Source organism: Manis pentadactyla, chromosome 4 (genome assembly GCF_030020395.1).
Source record: "Manis pentadactyla isolate mManPen7 chromosome 4, mManPen7.hap1, whole genome shotgun sequence".
Classification (NCBI taxonomy): Eukaryota; Metazoa; Chordata; class Mammalia; order Pholidota; family Manidae; genus Manis; species Manis pentadactyla.
The window spans coordinates 97,008,382-97,017,333 of NC_080022.1; positions in this window are offsets into that span (position 1 = coordinate 97,008,382).

Sequence of the window (8,952 nt, forward strand, 5' to 3'; positions counted from 1 at the left end):
ACGCTCAACCACCAACCAGTCAATGACTCCACAGATAGTCATTGAACACCTACTATGTGTAGGGAATTCAAAGAACTATAAAACACAGCCTCTGCCTTCAAGAAGCCACCGGAGTATTTAATCCAGCCTGGAGAACTGGACTCTCTGTGTGACTTTGGCATTAATTATTGGTATGACCTTGAGTGATTTACTTCAACTCTGAGGCTTAGTCTCCTTACCTGTGAAATAAGGGCTTGACCTAGACCATCCCTCAGGTCCCAAGCAACCCTCATGTTTCTGCGACTTTTGAGCTGTGGTAACTGTAAGGGTCAACAGCTGGTCCAGATAGTGTGTGCTAAGGGAACACTGACGAGGCAAAGGTGTAGGCTGGGGGCAGAGTGGTGTCTCAGGAGGGGGTCTAAGCAGTGCCTCGTGATGGAGGAGATGGTGTTCCAGGTGGCAGAAAAGCCCATGCAGAGCCTGGAGAGGGGATACATGGGGACAAGAAAGAGGGAGTGTGACTGGGGAGTGGAGAGGAGTGGGATTAGTGTCCAGGAAGCCAGGACAATGCTGAGAAAGACTCTTTAACTTTAACTTCTGAGAAGCAGGATCCCACCAGAGATGTTAAGCATGGAGAGTATGTGAGAAACAGTACCTAAGGAAAATTAATCTATTCATTCACAGCCGTGGAGGAACACAGCAGCACAAATAATCACAAATGGCAGGTTATAAAGTGATGTGGCAGACTCTGCAACACCCTCAGTCTGTGGTTTTCAAGTTATAATCTTCAGAACATTAGGGTACCTGGGAGGGGCCTCAGACCCAAAGGTGGGTGCAGAGCCCAGCACCCCCTCCCAATCCCACCTTCACTGCAACAGCACAATTTTTATTGGTTTAATACATGGGAGGTGAAGATCAAATTATTTTGAAATAAGAATTCAGACCTCAACTGAACAACATCAATTAATTACAGAAATAAGTAGCCAGACAAATGTGTCAATAGGGAGTTGTTTGAGGATAAACAATTTGCTGGGCATATGCTTCACACAGCTAATTGAGATGACTCTACACTTTCACCTGTGAGGTGCCAGCCCAGACAAAGGCAAGATCTCAGGAAAAGGGTGGATTTGAAGGACGGCTGTGCTGAGGCCTCAGGAAGTTACTGAAATGTTCTCACTTCATGCAACACCCCTGTGCAATGAACTGTCAGCTCTTGGCCCCAAGCGCCTGACTCAGGCCCAGTCAGGCTCTGTCCTGACTTGATTCCCTCAGCAGGTCCCAGGGCCTCACCTGCTTCCTTCCATCCTGGTAGCTGCCTCCGAAGTAGCTTTGGAGTGGGACAGTGTTGCTCCCCCTACTCTTGTTATTTGTTACCCTAAACAAACATTCAAGAGCTTATAGACCAGGGTTATAGAAATAACAAACTGGAGAAGTCTCACAGGTTCTAGATCCTTGTAAAAATTTTGGTTGAATCCCCTTGCTTTTGTCTCCATGGGAGAAAATAACTGATAAATTCTGCCCTCTATTTCTTCCCAAATGGTCTGGTCAATGGTCTCTTTCAGACCTGACTCCTGGATGCCCTCAAGGCATAACACTAGCCCTCCCTGGGTCTCAGGGGCTTCCTGACCCTCCATCCCACATGAAAAGACTTCCTCATGGTTGTGTCTCACCCCACTACTGCATGTATGACTTATGCTATGCCTCCTGGTTATCTAATACCGCCTAACCAATCACCCAAAGTTAGTGGCTTACAAACAATTTGGGAAGGTCTCAGCTGGGCAGTTCTAGCCCAGGGTCTCTCATGTGATTATAGGCACGTGTTAGCTGGGGCTGCAATCATCTGACGGCTTGGCTGGGGAAGGAGGATCCACTCCCAAGGTGACTCACTCACATGACTAGCAAATTGTTGCTGGCTCTTGTTGGGGAGACTCAGTTCCTCTCCATGTGGGCTTCTCCATGTTGCTACTTGAGTGTTCCTGGCATGGCAGCTGGCCTCCCCCAGCACAAGAAATCTAAGAGACCAAGCCAGATGCTGTAGTGACTTTTATGGCCCAGGCCTGAATGGATTACACTATGCCTTCTACCTTATTTTACTGGACACACAGGACCAGCCCCAAGTCACTGTGAAAACACCACACAAGGAGGCAGGGATCATGGGAAGCCGTCTTGGAGGCTGGCCCACCACACTACAGAAAGGTCAGAAGAAGAGGATTGGGCTCGGGCTTAATAGTAGTTTGCAACTTAGTTTTGAGGGGAGAAATATTACATATCTATACCTTACATGTCTTAATAATAAGAGGATTAATAATAATAATAATAAAGGCAGACAGTACATGCCCTGAGTGAGCAATATAGATATAGGCTCTTCCATCTTGAAGCTTGTAATCTAGTAGGAATGACAGGTTTCATGTAATGATTGCCCTTGGAATAAAATCCTATCTTCTTAACCCTGCCCCTGCCTATTCTTTTCTCCTACTGTCTATCTCCTTCCTCACTGAGCCTCATTCACACTGGCCATTTCTCCATTTCTCCAACAAAGATCCCACATGCCTCAGGGCCTTTGCACTTGCTGTTCCCTGGAATGCTCTCCAGGTCTTTGCATGGCCAGCTCTTTCTTGTCATTCAGATCTCTGCACTTAGTTGCCACCTGATCTTTTCTTTCAAATTTGTTGTCCACCTCCCCCACCTAGAATGTAAACTGCATGAGAACAGATGTTAAATCTCCTTCATTGCTGTGTCTCCAGACCTGGAGAGCACTTGTGGGTAAGTGACGAATATATAGTGTATATAGTGTAAAAAGTGAATGAAATACCCACTTTCTGACGATATCCTAAAAGTGTATCAAATCTTCCTTCTGGGATATTGTAAACTTCAGCTCCAGCCCTGTCACTGGACATCTTGTAATTCAAACCAAGGTTGCTGAATTGCAGACTTATTCTAAAATCTAATCTTGCTGACTCCTTAACTCTGCGCAAATAGCACATGTCTGCCACACCTGATTTTCCACCTACTTCTAGATTCAGTTGATCTGGCCCAGGCCAACTGTGTTATTTGTATTTTTCCTCAGGGACAGGTCCTCAATTTCTGAGTGCCTTCACTTGGCTTCCTGAACAACTTGCCTTTCTCCTCCAAGGGAAGGGCAATTGTAGCTTTGTTTAGTTACACTTGTGTTTTCAGATTTCCTGGGCTGAAATATCAAAAACAGTTACTCATTAACTGAAAAGCAGTAAAGCTTATCAGGAGAAACAACATAACAGAGACCCCATGCATATTTATTTTGAAAGTATGTTTTTTAATTTGAAAGCAAATGGACGCTGTTGGTCTTCCGGTCACTCCCTGGGGGGTGGCGCTGGCTAATGGACTCACGTTCCCTATGTATATTTATCTTCAGTTAATTAAAATTTTGCCAAGTCTTCCTCACAGTCCCTGTGGAGAGCAAGGCTGAGCCTTGGCTTGCGGCACTGATCCAGACTGGCAGGCTGGGTGGGGCAGTCATCCTATTAAATATTCATCTGAGAGGGGAATCCAGCCTGTGGGCTTACACCCCTGAGGATCTCCCGCTGGGAAGTCACAACCCATGCCAGAGCCCAGGGCCTGTGGGAACTCCGTGCCAGGCCTGAGTCAGCACCGGACAAATTTTTTGGAACTGTTATTGACAATAAATCTGAGCAGAATTCAAGGAGATCTCTCTTTAAAAACTGGGATGAATTATGCACACATCTACCCTGGAAGGGAATGTTAGCCATCGTGGGAAACACACCTTATAAATGACGAACAGGCCAATGTGCCAGCATTAATTTTGAAGTCATGAGTCAGGTTAAGACTTGAAAAGTATCCTGCACTTCAGATCTTAGTTTTGAAAATCTGCCTCTGGGGGAGGAGATTAGGGATTGAGTGGGCACCTGAGACCTCCACCACCCCTATTTGGACACGTGGAAGTTGCTGCCCACAAGCTCACCTCCCACCTCCCTCCCTCCCATCGCTGCTAGGTGTGCACTAGCTGTTGAATCATTTCAGCAGATACCTTTGATGACAGACCTGTCAGATGGGGAGAGCACTCTTGTGGGTTGAATTGTATCCAGCCTCTAGAACTGAGAGGATAAATTTCTGTTGTTTTAAGACACCATGTTTGTGGCCCTTTGCTATGGCAGCTGCCAGGGGAACTGACACACAGACTACTCCTGACCCGATGGCTGACCGCCTCAGCTGGCTTCCCTCTGTGCCAACCCCTGATAGGCTTGGTCACCCGAGTGCCTCCCCTGCCCCTCCTGGGAGGTCAGTGAAATCCCAACTTGCTAGAAGGCTTCTGGGAAATGGGAAGTCAGACTAAGAAGAAAATCTCGTCACATCCCAAGTCTTGAGATGATTTTAGAAACATCTTGGACCACATTCTTGCCTAAGCGGCAGACAGGGAACATCATAAGATAGCCCCTTGATGATGGAGGATGTCACTGTGCCTCAGGGGTCATCACCCTAAACTGAAGTCTCCCTGGTAGCATCATACATACAGACAGAGTGGGAGTCTGGCATGAACTTGTACTGACCCCAGCACATACTCTGGAAATTGGATTTTTATTTTCACATTCCTGACTAACTCTGTCTCTTCTAAAAGTTGAACGTAACAACGACAAAAAAATAGTAGCACTGAGGTTTCAAGTGAGGTGGGTTTCTAGTAGTCAAGATTCTACAATACTCTGTTGTCTTGAGACAGCAGTAAGAAGGGATATTGAACTGGAGGCCAGAACACTGGGACCTGAATTCCAACTCTGCTCATCCTCCCAGCAGCCTTGCAAGGTAAGAATAATTAGCCCCCATGTCCTGGAGGCAGGATGGGCTGAGGCCCCCATGTCCCACCTCCAGACACACTTGAGGGACCAGAAAGGTGACTCGTGCTTGGCCTTGGTTTTGCTGAGGGGGCACACAACAGAGGGGGTTCCACAAAGCTGTAGGGTGAAAAGAGGGAAAGAGAGAAAATGATCAGTAGGGTAGAGGAATTTGGGAGAGGAGTTGGAGAAGACAATGTCTAATGGAGAATTTGGTTTGTTTTTTATTGTGTATTGCGTGTCTTCTTCCCCATATTCCCAAACAAGATTTCTAGTTAATATGTTATGGACTTGGATCAGGTTTGGGAGGTGGGCATCAGACAAGGAACAAAGGCCACCCATAAGGATCCAGTCACCTCACCCCAGGCCTGCAAGGGAGTGGAAGCTCAGAGACGTTGAGTGCCTTGCTCAGGGTTACACAGCCTTACCTTCTGAAGTCAGATCTGTGTTCTTCCCTCTAACAAATAGTTTATTCTCATGGTGGACTTACCAAACTATTTCAGACCCAGGAGGTAGCACAGGTGGAAAATTTAAATATTCCAAAATTATTTGTATAAATGCCCTGGACAACAAGCCATAGTAACTTGTTAATTGTAGTTTTCATGTGGCTAGAGCTTTGAGGTTTGGAGAAATGTCTTCCATATATTGAGCATTTACTAAATGCGAAGCCCTTTCATGAGCATTACATGACCTTAACTTCTGAGCAGGCCTGAGAAGCAGACATTTCTATCCCCATTTTTCAAATGAGGAGACATCAGAGACTGATGAGCCAGGTAACATTTGGGAAGCACCAGACCTAAGACCAAATGCCAAACATCAGTTCATTTACTTTGTGAAGAGGTGACACGTACACTTACCACATCATCCCAGGAAAAGACTAGCGGTGAAAAACGCCTGGCTCTGCCCACCCCCAATGCCCCAGAGTGCTTCCTGCCACCCTCAAATCACCCACACGGACCAGTTCTTGAATGTCCTTCAAATATATCCTTGGTATTTACAAATATGACCACGTTCTTTTGATACCACAAGTGCTTGCCTCGGGGAAAAAGAGCATTTGAAGTAAACCCAAGGAACTGATGCCTTCCCTCAGCCCTCTGTAAGCTTCAGTTTAAACCTTTGGAGTTCAAATACCAAATCCAATTCTATGTTTTTCTGGGAGCCTGGGTCCTGGAATCTGATGGGACTAAGTTCCAATTCACCCCAAGAGCAGGTGATTTCACCTCTCTGAACCATGTCTGTATCTGAAAAATGGCGGCATCCCGACCCCCAAGGGCTGCTGGGAGATAATATAAGAAAATGAAAGTAAAACATCCAGCACATCTGGCATCTGCCTCCTCCTCCTGGACGAGAGCCTAAGCTTCCACAGTGCTTCTCTAAGAATGCAGAGAACAGGAAAAGCAAACTCCCCAAGTCTACACACTGTTTGACGATCAGCCTTGACCTGATTCTACTTCAAAGTGTTTCCTTCTCTTTCCCACCTCCCACCACCTCCCACCCAGATGCCAAGTATAGAGAAGACAGTAAAACTTAGGCCAAATGGGAATTTGAAATGTTCAAGCCTTCGAGAGAACAGCTGTTTGTCACTTCATTTATTACCGTGTTTTTGCCCTTGTCTCATTTGACTACAAGAGCCTGTGGAGAAGAAGAATCCTTTGCATTCCAGACTAGTCTCCACAACAGCCCTGTGAAAAAAGTGAAACTGTGGTTCAGAGATTAATGCATTGGGTAGAAGCACAACGTAGAATTGGGGTTAGAACCCAGGTGTTCTCACTGGTTTCCCTGCCTTTCACTGTCTCTAGAAGTTTTTATATGCAATCGCTAAGTCATATGTTAGGGTGCGTTTGACTGCAAGCAACAGAAAACCTGTCCCACTTGCTCACATAACTGGAAACGCGGAGGCCGGACAGCTTCGGGGCTCGGCGCCCTTTCTCTGCACCCCCTCGCTTTCCCCTCTTCTGCACTGGCATCACTTTCAGGCCGGCTTCCCTCACACCAGAATGATTTATTGTACTCCAGACTAAGCATCGACACATCTTAGTGTCCAAGAAAGGAGTCTCTTCTCGTGTCTCTCTTATGAATAAGGAAGATCTTTTCTAAGAAGTCCCAACAAACAGCACCCTCGTGCTTCACCTTCTCAAACGGGAGCAAATCCTGTGGTAGACATCCCTCCTTCTTGCAGTCACTCTGGCTCTTTGAACACTCATTCTTTGTTAGCACAAGCTTGAGATTATAAATTCCACCTCCCCAAAGCGAAAGCCAGATTTTGCTCTCCCTTTGTTAGGATAACTTGGAAATCATAAGTCCGACCTCCCCAAGGCAGAAGCCAGCTTTTGCTCTCCTGACACAGACATGAACAGGACGTTTACTCAAGAGTGAGTGATGCAAGAAGAAGAGTACAGAGCATGGCCCTCCCCCTCTCCCATAATGGAGGCATCAGTGGCTTCAATCAAGTCAAGCTCCCAGCACAGGAACAGCTGGGTTACAGGCGCCTTTCTCCAGAGTCTGGTGGAAGTGGACATTTTCCTCTCAGCTCTCACCTGTGGAATGGTTTGGGCTGGAGCCTGGCTCTTCAGCTCTCCCTGTGATTTTGTGAGCCACCCATTGTCCTTTTTCTAAACTTCTGAAGTGCTGAGTCGCCCAGAGTCAGCTTGTTATTGCACCTAACACTGACTGATACATATGCCCATTGCTGAGTACATGGCTGACTCTGGACCTGTGCCCTCTGCTGGCTGTCGTACACCTGAGCTCCTGAGCCAATAATGGTGGCAAAAGAGTGGGGACCACCCTTCCACCAATCAAGAGCAGCTCTGAAGTTCACATGACTTGGACTCTGAAGTCATTTATACATTTATTATTGCTCACTCACAGGTCTGTGGGTGCACTGTGGCTCTCCTGGGTCCCCCCTCTGGGTGTGCATCCAGCTGCAGGTTGGGTTCAAGTTGGCTCCATGAACCTCCTGACTTTTCCTGGACCAGTGACTCTCAGTGGCTACCCAGATTCTCCAGGCGGATGGCGGAGCACATAGGCCAAGTGAACCCCACAGGTCTGTTTACACCTTTGCTAGCCTCATGTCCACTAACCTCCCACTGGCCGAAGCAAATCTCATGGCTAGTCCTAGCATTAGTAGGGCAGGAAAATATTCTTCACCTACTCTAAGGTACCGCAATGTCAAATGGTAAAGGATATATGATTTGCCAGTAACAATAATCTGATCTATATATGATACGGAATTCTTTTTCCTCACTTACTTTTTGCCCATACTCATTCACGATGTCAGCAAGCACTTATTGAGCATCTATAACGTGCCAGGCACTGAGGCTACTGTGGGGAGAAAGGCAGATTTGGCTCTGTATGTTCATAGAGCTTATATCCTAGTGAATTCATCTAGTGGGGCTACATATCACTTTCAGTGTCTTTAAAATCTTGCCAAAAGAAGCAGTAGAGGGAGGATGGAAAGAAAGGAGGAAAGGTAGGGCTGGGAAGAGGTAGGGTGGCAGAAAGCCCTTGCCGCTTCAGGCTGGTCCAGGCGCCAACCAGAGGCTGCCCTGCCGCAGGGCCTCTCCCTCCACCTCCCCACTCTGCATTCCGTTCGGCTGCCCTTCCTGCCGTGTGTTTGCTAGGTCTGCTATTCCTGCAGGCCTGGTCTTTTCCTTTCAAAAGCTGGCCTTGCTGTCATAGATATTTTTTCTTTCCTTGGGTATCCATCATTCCCTTCAACTCCAACTTCATATTGTTGCCTTAGTGTCCCTTTTGGGGAAATTGTCCATTGTACCATTGCCTCCCTCCCTCGGTGTTGAGGGCTGGATTAGACCATTCCTCTCCCTAGCCCATAGCTGGTTCAGAGAGGGAATGGACATATAAAACTTGACCAGTTGGAGGCTCTCTCTTGGACTCTGACTCTTGGCCAAGAGCCAGAAGGGCAGTCTACACCAGTGCGCAGGCCTGAGCATTTTCATGGCTTGGCCCTGCCTATGGCTCCATTGCCTGGCCACTGGCCTCCCTGTGGCTCTTGTCCCCTTGTCCAGGCCCAGCCCTTCGGCCTCTCCCTTGTAGATGCTGGAAGCCTCCACTACTCTGCCAATAAATTCCCTCTTTGTTTCAGAGGGCCAGGGGCAGTTTCTGTTGTTTTTAAACAAGAACCCCAATTATG